Source organism: Nyctereutes procyonoides, unplaced genomic scaffold (genome assembly GCF_905146905.1).
Source record: "Nyctereutes procyonoides isolate TBG_1078 unplaced genomic scaffold, NYPRO_anot_genome, whole genome shotgun sequence".
Classification (NCBI taxonomy): domain Eukaryota; kingdom Metazoa; phylum Chordata; class Mammalia; order Carnivora; family Canidae; genus Nyctereutes; species Nyctereutes procyonoides.
This window is the reverse complement of record NW_026575133.1, coordinates 62,832,470-62,846,373: the sequence shown is the minus strand read 5'-3', so window position 1 is coordinate 62,846,373 and position 13,904 is coordinate 62,832,470. Positions and strand designations below refer to the sequence as shown.

Below are 13,904 nucleotides of genomic sequence, written 5' to 3'. Positions count from 1 at the left end.
TATTTCTATTCTCCAAGTCTCAATTTCCCAATCTGTAACATAAATTTTAAAATACTAACTAAATGGTTGTTGTGAGTTTCAGAGCTATTGATACATGTGAAGGACTTAGGCTAGGCTGTGGTACATCAGAGCCAGTGGTTCCCAAAATGATACCTGCTCCCACTGCTAAAAAGTATCATGTGAATACGATTAAGTATCAGGTTCCCCAAGTTCCTTAATATTGGATTATTCTTGGAGTATTATTTATATTACTTTCTAATAGTTTATTTATTTTTTTAATTTTTTTATTTATGATAGTCACACAGAGAGAGAGAGAGAGAGAGAGAGAGAGAGAGGCAGAGACACAGGCAGAGGGAGAAGCAGGCTCCATGCACCGGGGGCCCGACGTGGGATTCGATCCCGGGTCTCCAGGATCGCGCCCTGGGCCAAAGGCAGGCGCCAAACAGCTGCGCCACCCAGGGATCCCACTTTCTAATAGTTTAAATACATTTTAAGCTTTATAGATGTCATCATTACAACTAATTTGCAATGTCATGTAATGAAAACATTCTAATAGCCACTTTACAAACAATAAAATATTTATTTTTCAAAATATTACTGTGACTTAGGCATCTTACATCCTCATTTACCAGTCAGGGAGGTGACATGTATAAATGTTATATAACTTGTCCATGAGATACAATTAGTAATTAGAAAATCTAGGATTGGGCAGCCCGGGTGGCTCAATGGTTTAGCACCTCCCTTCAGTGCAGGGCCTGATCCTGGAGACCTGGGATCGAGTCCCACGTAGGGCTCCTGCATGGAGCCTACTTCTCCCTCCGCCTGTGTCTCTGCCTCTCTCTCTCTGTGTGTCTCTCATGAATAAATAAAATCTTAAAAAAAAAAAAGAAAATCTAGGATTTAAACACAAGTTGAACACTTCCAAAGTCTTGCTCTGGGAGACAAAACCTTTCCTCTATTTGACTGCATAAGATTATTCTTTCAAGAGTGCCTGGGTGGCTCAGTGGTTAAGCATCTGCCTTCAGCTCAGGTCGTGATCCCAGAGTCCTAGGATCAAGTCCCACATCGGGCTCTCTGTGGGAAGTCTGCTTCTCCCTCTGCCTCTCTCTCTGCATCTCTCATGAATAAATAAATAAAATCTTCATAAAAGAATTATTCTTTCAATATTTGGAGGTTATGGCAATTGAAAGATAGCATTCATTTAAAATATCAAACAGCATTTTGTGCCAAGGTAGATAGCAGATGTCAGATTGTGAAGAGATCCTTCTCTAAGTGATCTTTTTTTCTAAGTGATCCTTCTTCTAGAGAAATCTTTAGCTGGTGGGATTCAGACAAATAACAGTGGGTAAACACTATTCTAGAAGAACTTTCTGTGAAGAAGGAATTTGACTGTATCCACAATATCCAGCGTGATAGCCTTAGCCACGTGTGAGTCTTAGGCAATTGAAATGTGGCTTATGTCACTGAAGAAACGAATTCTTACTTTATCTAAAATTTATTTAATTGACTTAAATATAAGTAAACTAATGGGGCTACATATTTGTAATAGCGGAACTAAAGATTTAAGAAATTAATATGTAGTAAGGCAGTGACCACACCAATAGAAATAATGCTTTCAAAACATCCGGCATGAATAAAGGAAGTAATTACTCCAGAAGCAGGTGTAAGATGTGAAATCATTTGAAATATTTTTTTCGCCTTATGTGCCTACATTGAATAGAAATAAGCATGTACAAATGATAGCAGGTGGAGAAAGTATACATGGACCAGATGAATAAAATACAAGTATGAAAAATGATCTTGGTATTTGTTAAATAATTTTGTTCTAAAAGTTATGATGTAGTTAAAAATCCAGTAATATCTTTCTGACTTTGGTGTATATCCTGGTTATTCTCCAATTGCCCATGTAGATCATCCCTTTTCTGCCCTGCTTTGTGTCCCAGGAGTCTGAATTCTGTTGCCTTCCTTCCTTAGATGTGTTCCATCTCCAGCTCTCTGTTACCTACATCCAGCAGGAGGAACTGGAAGAGAGAAGTCAGAACATTGATTTTGTGTGAGCTCTCTCCCTCCTTCCTCACTGATAAACCTTGTCTGGCAATTTCTTTCTCCTCCTCATTTCTTCCACCCACCTCTAGTTACAGCTTCCACAGACCCCTTCAGTTTTAATGGTGAGTGGTAATGGTTTCTCATTGTTGCTTGACCTAGGTCCTTACTCACTATTTGTTTGTGTCCTTAACAGGGTCCACGCCTCTGAGAACATTTCATTTATTAAACTCTCTTCAATTAAACACTTTAAGTGGGCCATTTGTGTCCTGTTAAGCTTAACTAATTGGAAATAAGAGTAGCCCCAGGAATTAGTTCCTCAAATTGAGATTCTGGCACTGAGTTTCTAATATAGTTGATGAACTCAAAGATTACTTCCTTGCAAGGGAGAGATGAGATGCTGATAATTCATTACCTCAAGTGGCATCATGATTGTTTAAATCATAACCTATATTGTTATGGAATGGTATGCTCACTGCTGACAAAACATTAGAAAGATACTTGCCTGTGACACTTAATTACTATAGCAACAATGGAAATTAAAACATCTGCTTCTGATTGCCTTAGGAAAAGTACTCAAGGAAGAAAAGAAATAAAATAAATTTATAGCCTTGAATTCCCAATTCCAAGCATGGGTGGAGGCTAAAAGAGTCAACATGTCAGCCTTAAAGAAATTTAACCACCTGTAACCACAACAGGCACAATGGAGAATTTCAACAGAGAATAAAAATCTACAAAAAAAAAATCAGACTAACTAGACTTACTGTGGTGATCATTTATAAAGTATAAGATATTGAATCATCATATTACACATCAAGAACCAATATATTTTATGTTTATTATATCTAAATAATATAGGTATATATAATGCATGTATATATACACATATATATGTGTGTATAAATATATCCAGATAGTAATATAAAATAACTTCAATTTAAAACAGTAGATGTGTTTAATATTACAGATGGAGGATTAGAAATGTTGAAAATGATATAAAACATTTAGAGAGAAGTACCAAGAAAAGAAGAGAGAATATAGACAAAGAGCTTAAGAGAAATAAGGGATGGTGAAAAGTTTTTGAGTGTATTGAAATAGAACTCCAGAAGAAGAAACAACAGAAGATGAGGAGAGCAATATATTAAGTGATAATCATCAATAAACTAGCAAAGCTGCTGGAAAGATCTTGAACCATCAAATAGGGAACCGGTGTGAATCCAAAACAAGATAAATAGAAAGTCAAACATATATAGCCTTAGATATTCAGCCTTACATCATACTAGAACTATAGGGAAACAAAGATGATGAGTAGATCTTGGGAGAAAACAAACAAACAAAAACAAACAGAAAACAATAGGTATAGCAGCTTACTTTTTAACAAAAAAAGATATATATAGATATAGATATAGATATAGATATAGATATAGATATAGATATAGATATAGATATATATGGAGAGAGAGAGAGAACAGAAAAAAATGACATTTTTCAGAAGTATTAAAACAAAAATCTGCCATATTCTTCAAAAATGAAAGTGCAATAATGTATTTGATATAGAAATTGAGAAAATCGAATGTCAGCAAAATTATGTTAAAAGAATCATTAAAGCAAGCTCTTATGAAAAAGAAAATTTGTCCTTTATGGAAGCACAGAGATGTTAGAAGGAATAGAGAGTAATGAAAAAAATGTGGATAAACATATAATACTAATAATATCGCTTGCCTTTCTGAAATATATAACAACTTCAGGGGCATCTGGGCGACTCAGGTAGCTAAGTATCCAAGTTTTGATTTTGGCTCAGGTCATGATCTCAAGATTGTGAGATGGAGCCCTGGTTGGGTTCCATACTGGGATAGAACCTGCTTAGGATTCTCTCTCTGCCTCTCCCTCTGCCTCTTCACCGCCGCCCCCCCCCCAGCCCCCACTGCTTTCATGTGCTCTCTCTCCCTCACTAAAATAATAACAATAAATATAATTTCAATAACAAAATGGCAATAGGGGATAAATACAGTTAAAATGCCACAAGATCCTTTGATGGTCCTTGGCATGGCAAAAATAGAAAGATGTATTCAATTTTAATAACTCAAGGATGCTTATTATAATTTCTAGCGTACTTATAATAAAGTATTTATAATCTACAAGTGAATTGAGTGAGGTGAAAATGGGATAGAAAATTAATTAAAATAACAAAGAAAAGATGAAATAAAGTAAAATAATTTAAAAAAAGAAAAAGAAAGAGATGTCAAGTATTTAGATGGCAAATCTAAGCTAAAATAATTTCTTAATTAAATATACTATAAATGGACTAAATAGCATCAAGACATAGACTTTCAGGTAAAATTATTTTTTAGAAATAGCCAAAAATATGCTCCTTGTTAAGGACAAAACTGAGACAAAAATATAGGTAAATGTTAAAATTAAAATATAGAAAATATATAATGCAAAAACTACTCCCTCAAATTATTGTATCTATAATAATGTTAAACCTCAAGGGAACAACTTTGCTAGATACAAAGAAAGATGTTGCATATTGATAAAATGATCAATATACCAGGAAAATAAAATAATCCTAAATCTGTATTCATATAAATGAAACAAGTTACTGCATTCACAGTGGGAAATTTCAAATTTTCATATTTTACTAACAAAGAACTACAAAAAGAAATGAGAAAGAAAATAAATATTTGAGTTACATCTAAGTAACCTCTAAGTACACCTGACCTAACTGACATGTGTAGAACAGAGTACATATTCTTTCCAATCAAATAAGTACTTAGATTTATGAAAATTAACTGTATACTGAGTCATAAAACAGATCTCACAAATTAAATTAATGATATATTTATAAATTAAAAAAAATACTGCCAAGTACTTGTTGGAAATTTAAGAGGTTACTAACAATTTCATTATAAATATTATTCAGAATTTTATAATTATAAAATTCATGTAAGGCAGCATTTAGCCTTGAGGGAAGCTATTATTTGTAAATATTATTCTGAAAAATAATATTTGAATATTCTAAAAAAGAGAACAGGAAACATCCAAGAGAGAAAGGGTGATGAAAACAAGAAAAATAGTATTATTTTATATATTTAAACAAAAGTGGTTTACTGCTAAGCACAGTATTTTTAAGGAAATTTAGAGGTTATTCCAGACATCTGCTATCATGCAACAAACTATTACAACATGTTTGCCTCACAATAATGTTACTAAACAAGATTTTTTTATGTCATAATATTATGGGGCAGAAATGCTGACATGACTCAGCTAAGCATATGTTCAGTTTCCTTGGTAGATATTCAGAGTACCATGACGGTGAATAAGGTACCCTCATGGCATTTAGCATGTTATTAAACTAAGCTGGGGAATCCAAATAACTTCATTCACATATCTGATGTGTTGGTAGGTCTGGCTGGAAGCATGGACTCAGCCAAACCCTTCTCTCTCTTCAGGTAGTCTCTGACAACTCCTTGTGATCTCCCTAATATGGTAGTCGCATGTCTTTGATGGCAGATTAGAGATCTTTAAGCAAGTATTTCACATGCCCCAGGGAAAGATCAAGACTTCTTTTGACCCAGTCTTGGGAATTCCATAAACTCACTTCCACTATACTCTCTTGGTCAGGCAAGTCTCAAAGGCCAGTCCATTCAGGGACATATTAGATTCCTTCATATTAAAGGAATAGCAAATAATTGTGACTATCTTCAATCTTCAACAGAGACCCTCTATTTTATCAATATAATTTTAGATAACATCAGGCCACACATCATTGTTATTTATTCTGACATTTTTAATTAATTGGTTTTATGACATATAGTTTTGAAATTTTTATCTATATAATGAAATGCTTGGATTGGATGTTTGCAAGATGTGTTTGAAATTTTGACAATGTATTATTACATTTTCACAGAACTCTTTTTAAGAACTATTTTTTTTTAAGGGATGGTTTGCTACAAAGTAAATGAGTTTTATTCTGCCGGGAACAGTATGTTATTATTAAAGTTAATTCTATATGTTCCTCAATGCATATTTCCCTTTTTTAAATTGCTTACTGAAAGATATAACAACATAAAAACATATAACAACATAAACAACATCCAGAAGCATGATACCATATGCATTAAAAATTAAAATACTCTTCTTTACTCTTGTTGGAGTTTACCAGATCTTCAGGTAAACTGGTCTCCAGTTGAAGATTCTATAATTAGTTGTTTTCTCAACAATTTGAAGTGACACTTCCAAAGATTATGTAACATTTGTTTGGACTCAGTAATTTGCATTTCAGATAATTTGATCACATTTTAGTTACACTGCATTGTTCATTCACATGACCTATATCATCTGCGCAGTTGTGCAGTAAAGGTCAAGGCAGTATTCAGGAGGAATCTTCATTTACAATGTTGCCTACCCATCATAGGATGTGCATTAAGGTTCAGTCACAGCCAGATGAACAAAGAGCAGAACAACTTCAAGATTTAACAAACTGAAGCCTTTGTCATTCTTTAGACAATTCAGAAACTTATGTTTGCTTAGTGTGGTGCTCATTTTTTTCAACTGCTATATATAGGAAATCCTACTAAATTCCTAAGTAGAATCAAATCACAGTGTTAGGTCTGATTGGGAGATTTGATATTTCGTAGAGATTAAATGCTAATCATTATTATTGCTATCCTCCCCCCCTCCCCCAAAAAGGTCTGAGTTGTAAGATCTAGGCTATTAACATCTGCTATATTAATGGATATAGTATTTCTAAATAGTCTGAAATTTTGATTTTGTTGTGTACAGTGGAAATATAAAAAATTATGTCTAAAGCCTGAAATCTTTATTGTTACTAAATTGAAAGTTTGAGGGTTATGAAATATACCATATTTCATGGTAGAGTGTTTTCAGTCTGGTAAATTCACATAAGCCAGTGCTTTAATACCTTCAGGAAGTACTAGCTGAATTGGCTACATGAACAACTGACCAGAGCAGTCACAGAGTTCCAAGCTAGAAGGACTGCCTGCCTTGGTTGTAATGCTCAGTGATCATCACCTTGAGATTTTAATAGTTTTGCCTTCAGTGTTTTTTGTTTTGTTTTGTTCTGTGAATGAAGTCCAATGGAGCAGTACAGCACTAACCGTGAGCCTGCCTAATTGTCTCCTTCTTGACAAGTTTTCAGATGTACTCTTACCCATCTCCTAGCTATGCAACATCCTTTGCTCCTTCCTCTGATCCTTTCGCAAAACTCTTACTGCCTTCTATCTCTAGTGGGAATCTGAGCACAGGTATGAGTATGGTAGGAGTGGGCTTGAATGCAGGTGCCCAGCACTGGTTGTCCCCTAGTACAGGCTGCTAGCATCATAGAGCATTGAGATTGAGCAGGCAACTTGGCAGGGAGGTTCCTCTTGCTCACCTGTAAGCGAATAAGTCCAGGTGGAAGGCTGCAGTCCCTGGGGGTTGTCTGGCCACAGTAATTGAGCAACAGACCAGATAAAAGGAGGTGCCTGCAGTGACTTCCCTGCCTCCATGACAGTGTGGGTCTGGAGGCTGGCAAGAAGGGGTACTGGCGGGGGCACTGGTAAGCCACATGACTATGCTGAGTCACTCCCTGCCCATCATATCTGTGAGGGTCTACACTCACCCTGAGACTATTCCTTTGCCCAAAGGAGACAATATTAAATAGCATTAAAAAATAAAATACTATGTCAGAGAGAGACCATAGAAGACAGGAGAAACTTGTATTTTTTCAATTAAAGCATTAATTTTTAAAAAAAAATTTAAAAGATAATGCCGTATTTTTTTCTAATTTTTGAAGAGAAGGCAGCATTCTCCTTTTGCATTGGGCCATGAAAATTATGTAGCCAGTATTTGGTCCACAGTTTTTAGGAATCTAAAAAAAAATTGCTCTCCAGGGATGTCTAGGTGGCTCAGTGGTTGAGCATTGCTTTTGGCTCAGGGCCTGATCCCAGGGTCCTGGGATCCAGTCTGCATTGGGCTCCCTACAGGGAGGGTGCTTCTCCCTCTGCCTATGTCTCTGCCTCTCTATCTCTCATGAATAAATAAATAAATAAATAAATAAATAAAATATTTAAAAATAAATAAACAAAAAATACTTAAAAATTGCTCTCCAAACTACCAGCTATTGATTTGCTGAACTTTATTCACATAATCCTAAGAGGAAACAAAACTGTACTATATACACTTGAATAACATATTCATTTTTATTGACGATGGGGATAGGAGAGTAGATTGGGAAGGAAATGAGGGATAGGAATAAAGGAAACAGTTTGATCTCATTCCTTGAATGGGGAATGAAATTAAATTGGCAACTCCAGCTCCCACAGGTTTTCAAATAGATGCCTCTATTTAAACAAAAGTAAAAAAAAAAAAAAGTAAACATACAAAGTACATTATTTCATTCACTTAAAAAGTAGTATCTGCTTGTTGGATAGGATCTTTTAACAGAGCAATCAGATCCTTAATTAATATGAACATCATAATCTCACAATACTAATTCAGGGGAAAGAATGGTCTCAGCATTTCTCAAAGAATGTTTCTTGTCAATTAAATGATTTTATTTTAATTTCTCCTTCTATTATATTTGAATGAGACTGAGAATGCAACCGTATTTTGTTCATCTTCCCTCCTTGCTCCCAAGTCCAAGCTCTGTGGCAGACATACTTGAGAGTTTATAGAAAAGATCCTTCCTTTGCACTGAGGTTTTCCATTGGAAACTTTCTACCTAGGGGTAGAAAAGAATATCCACAAAACAAATGCACACATTAGTCTCCTTATCTAGCACTCTATTAAATAAAGAGGTGTAACATTTTGCTATGGAATAACAATTTTAATTATATTGCATGTTTTAAAATCCCAGCTGAATATAATATAATTTTAGTAGCTCATTTCTCCTGAGGCATCAATATCATTTATCACTCCTGCCATCTGGCATGTCTGAACCATCATGATCAGCAGTTTATGTGGAAATTAAAGCATTCAATGGGTCTCTCTTCAATAATACTCTGAGGTCAGGGACAATATTGCTAGCGGCAGTGAAGATGCATTTTTATCGCACACTTGAGAGGCATCCATTCGACATATTTTATAGCTTTCTAGGTTACGACTAGCCAAGCTTTTCCTTATTTGCACTGACCCGACATGGGGGTCATTTTGTATAATAACTATCTAAGAATCATTCAGAGTAGTACCCTGTCTGCTACTGTGCTTATAAAGCTACTTTCAGCTAAAAGCTTAGGAGCAGCAATAAAAGAACTCTCTCTCCCCCCACATATATATAATATATATACATATATTATTATATATATACCTAACAAATTATACATATACACATTATGCTACATATAGTTTGTTATATATCTATATTTTTGTTATATTTATCTATATACTGATTGTTGATCTGTTTTTATTCTCTGTTTAAGAATACAGAAGCAAGAATATGCGAGCCATGGGACTAGTTAATGTATCAGTCCTCTCAGAGGCAAATATTAACCTTTTTTCAGTTTAATAAAAAGTGCAGTTATTTCTTCCACAAAAATATCCTTGTAATGTTATTTGGTGATATTGTCAAAGACACCTTATAGTTTGAGTTTAAATTTGAATTTATATGACTGAGAATGTAAATACATTTGTTATTCCATAAATTTATTTCCACAGTTACTGAGCTTCGTGAGATGGTGAGTTACCTGATTTAAAAAGGCTAATCCTCTAGTGGCAAAATTGCCCAATCTTTGCAAAATATTACAGTTTAGAAATTTTCAAGTTTGGAAGAGAACTTTCTCTTCTCCATTAGGGAGGTTATGATTTAAGAAAGAATAAAACAGGGGATCCCTGGGTGGCACAGCGGTTTAGCGCCTGCCTTTGGCCCAGAGCGCAATCCTGGAGACCCGGGATCGAATCCCACATCGGGCTCCCGGTGCATGGAGCCTGCATCTCCCTCTGCCTTTGTCTCTGCCTCTCTCTCTCTCTCTCTCTCTCTCTCTCTCTCTCTCATAAATAAATAAATAAATAAATAAATAAATAAATAAATAAATAAGAATAAAACAGGGCAGCCCGGTGGCTCAGAAGTTTAGCGCCACCTTCATTCCAGGGCATGATCCTGGAGACCCAGGATAGAGTCCCACCTCAGGCTCCCTGCATGGAGCCTGCTTCTCCCTCTGCCTGTGTCTCTGCCACTCTCTGTCTCTGTGTCTCTCATGAATAAATAAATAAAGTCTTAAAAAAAAAGGAAAGCGTAAAACACAATTTTGAAAATCATAAAAAAATAGTAATCATATTCTTTTCCAGAAATGAATGTTTGTGAAAGTGAAAAAAAAACACACAAATGTCTTGGTTATTCATCCTCAGGTTTCTGGTTTCTATTTCCACAAAACATACACGCTCGCATGTGTTTACACACACACACACACACACACACACACACACAAATACATACATGCAGTACACTAGTCCCACTCACGATACAGAGAACAGAATGATTAAAACAGTTGTTGCCATAATTAATAGGGAATTTCTGTGGAAACAAAACCCACCCACATGTTCCTTGTATTTAAGACCCAGTCATTTAGAGCAGTGAATATGTTGTGGTATATTATAATGTTAGTAAAACTTCAGAGAGCAAATAAGTTTCTTTGAAACTTATTTCAAAGGAAGAGGCAAAGATTTGTTTTTAGTTTATGTGTATTAATGCTTATTCTAAAAAAAAAACAGTAAGTCAAAAAGACTTTCTCTGTTTTACATTTTACTTTTAGATCTATATTCTTTTTTTATTTAGTTCTTGTATAAGGTATAAAGTGTCATTCAAGATTTTTTTGTTTAGTTGGTTTTGGTTTCCTGTTTGCCCTCTTAATTTTAGTGGCTCTAACACAATTTGTTGAAAATGCTGTACTTCCGTTACTGAATTGATTATGTGGTTTTGTGGTTCAAGAGTTTTAATCATGAACGGGTGTCAAATTTTGCCAAATGCTTTTCCTGTATTAATTGCTATGCAACCATTGACTTTTCTTCTTTTTTTTTAATTTTTTTTTTTTTTACTTTTCTTCTTATACTGTTGTTATGGACGATTATATTGATTTACTTTTGGATATTGAACAAGCTTTGCATTTTGGAATGAAGTCCAATAGCCCCAAAATATTTTTTCTCAAAATATTTTTAAATGTTATGTTGGAATTGGTTTTGTAATATTTTGCTGAAGAATTTGGAAGCTATGATTTGATCATGAGGGGCATAGGTGAGTAGTTCTGTTGCTGTTTGTATTGTATTTGCCTGGTTTTTGTATCAGAATAATGCTGATTTCATCAAATAGATTGTGAAGAGTACCATATTTCTCTAATTTATGGAAGAAATTTTGTGGAATCAGTGATAATATTTCTGTAAATATTTGGTAGAATTTACCAGTAAAACCATCCGATACTAGAGATTTCCTTTATAGAAGGATTTAATTACAAATTTAACTACTTTGATGAGATTAAGGCTCTTTGAATTTTCTATTTTTATCTTGGATGAGTTGTAATAACTTATGGTTTCAAAGAATTGTTTAATATGTGGTCTAATGTTTGTGTATATTTCCATATTCCCATATTATCCCTTCAATGTCTGCATGGTCTTTAGAGATATTCCTCTTTCATGCTTGATATTAGTAATTTATTTATTCTTTTTAATCAGTATCAATTTTATTGATATTTCAAAGAAACACCTTTCACTTTGATTGATTTTGTCCATTGATTTTCTGCCTTTAGTTTCATCGATTTCTGTTCTTATTTTTATATCTCCTTCTGCTTGCTTTTGATTTATTTTGTTCTTTTTCTAGTTTATTTAAGTGGAAGCTTCAGTTATTGAGTTGAGAACTTGCTTCTTTTCTAATATACATATTGGTGCTATAAATTTCCCTCTAATCCTTGCTTTCAATTAGTTCCACAGATATTGATATTTTATGCTTTCATTAACATTCAGTTCAATATATACATATTTTATTACCTGTGAGAATTCTTTTGACCCATTAATAAGTGTGTTGTTTAATATCTAAGAGTTTGAAGATTTTTTTCATTATCTTTCTGTTGTTATTTTTAGTTTATGATCAGAGAACATATTGGTGTGGTTTCAGTTATTTATATTATTTGAAGTTTATTTTATGACTTGTTATATAGTCTACCTTGGTGAATGTCCAATGCAGTTTTGAAAAAGGATGTGCATTATTCTGATGCTCAGTGGTGTTTTATAAATGCTACTTAGAATATACTGGCTGATGATATTTTTCAGGTTTTCTAAATATTTGTTGAATGTTTGTCTAGTAGTTTTATTAATTACTAAATAATGGGTGTGGAAGGCCCTCACTATAACCATTGATTTGTCGCTTCTCCTTTCTGGTCTTTCAGTTTATGCTTCATGGTTTTGCTTAAAGTACTGCACTTTGGTGCATAATATTTACAATTGTTTTATCTTTTTGGTAAATTGAATCTTTTATCAATATACAATATTATTGCTGGTAATTTTCTTTGCTCTGAACTATACATTATCTAATATCAATATAGCCACTCCTATTTTTTATAAGTGTTTTCATTGCATATCTTTTTTTTATTTTTTATTTTAGCCTATTATCTTTAACTGATCTGAAGTCAGGGTCTTGTAGCCATCATAAAACTAGTCATGGTTTTTACTCTGTCCTGCTAGTCTCTGTCTTTTAATTAGTACATTGAGACTATTTAAAATAAGTGTAATTATTGGTGAAGAATAACTGCATAGTACTGTGGATCATTCAATCGTGCACCTGCCACCTCCTCTCAGATGAATCCTCCACATTTTTCCAGTTTGGCCCATCAATTGAATAGCAAGCTTCCATCATGCTCAACATCGTGGAAGAGTATGATTGATACAGCTTTCCTATCATCATCACCTACTTCTCTGGCAACCAAGACTTTGTAAACAACATTTGCAGCGCCATCAAGAGTAGCTTCATGGGCTGGGAGTTAGAGGAAGTCTGCCTGCTGGACATGTCTCTGGATGATGGAGATTCTAAGATCTAGAACCAGCTCAAGAAACTTCAAAGCCCCGTCATTGTTCTTTATTGTACTAAGGAAGGGGCCACCTCCATCTTTGAAGTTGGTCCTAGGACCAACTGACTAGGTTACAAGTGGATTGTCCCTAGTCTTGGGGAAGAGAATACAGACACAGTACCCTGAGTTGTCCACTGGGTTCATTTCTATGTCCTATGATAAATGGGAGTATGGCCTCCTTGTCAGAGTAAGGGATGGAATTGCCATAATCACCACCACTGCTTCTGCTATGCTATCTAAACACAGCTTCATCCCTGAGCCCAAGAGCAATTGTTATAACACCCATGAGATGAGGATCTACCAGTGCAACATGCTAAATAGGTATCTGATCAATGTCACTTTTGGGAGAAGAAATCTGTTCTTCAGTGAAGGTGGCTACCAGATGCACCTGAAACTGGTGATGATCCTCCTGAATAAGAAGAGGAAGAGGAAGAGGGTAGGACATACCTTTGGCAATTCTTAAGCAGAGTAGATAAGGTAAGGATATAAAATTGTGCAACATTTAAAGGAAAACAAAACCAAATCTTGATTTTGGTCTCGGAGCTAGGAAGAAAGAGTGTAACACTTTGAGAACACAGAAGCCATTTCTCGAACTTGCATCTTCATTTCCTTACTACTTTTGCTAATCAAGATATTATTTTATTTATGCATTACATTTCCATTTTTATTGGTTATGGTGCTGTCTAAATCATGACTTTGTTCTAGTGGAAGAGTATACATGTATACATGTATACAACATAATTTGGTGAAGAAATCAAATCTGTGGTATAATTCAGAAGTTGAATCTTACTTATACTGAGAAGGCTGATG

The 13,904-nt window shown here is 34.5% G+C and overlaps 1 pseudogene; it reads left to right on the top strand.

Moving 5' to 3' along the window:
• Positions 1–5,352: 5,352 nt before the first annotated feature.
• Positions 5,353–13,557, top strand: LOC129523217 (glutamate receptor ionotropic, NMDA 2B-like; annotated as a pseudogene).
• Positions 13,558–13,904: the final 347 nt, after the last annotated feature.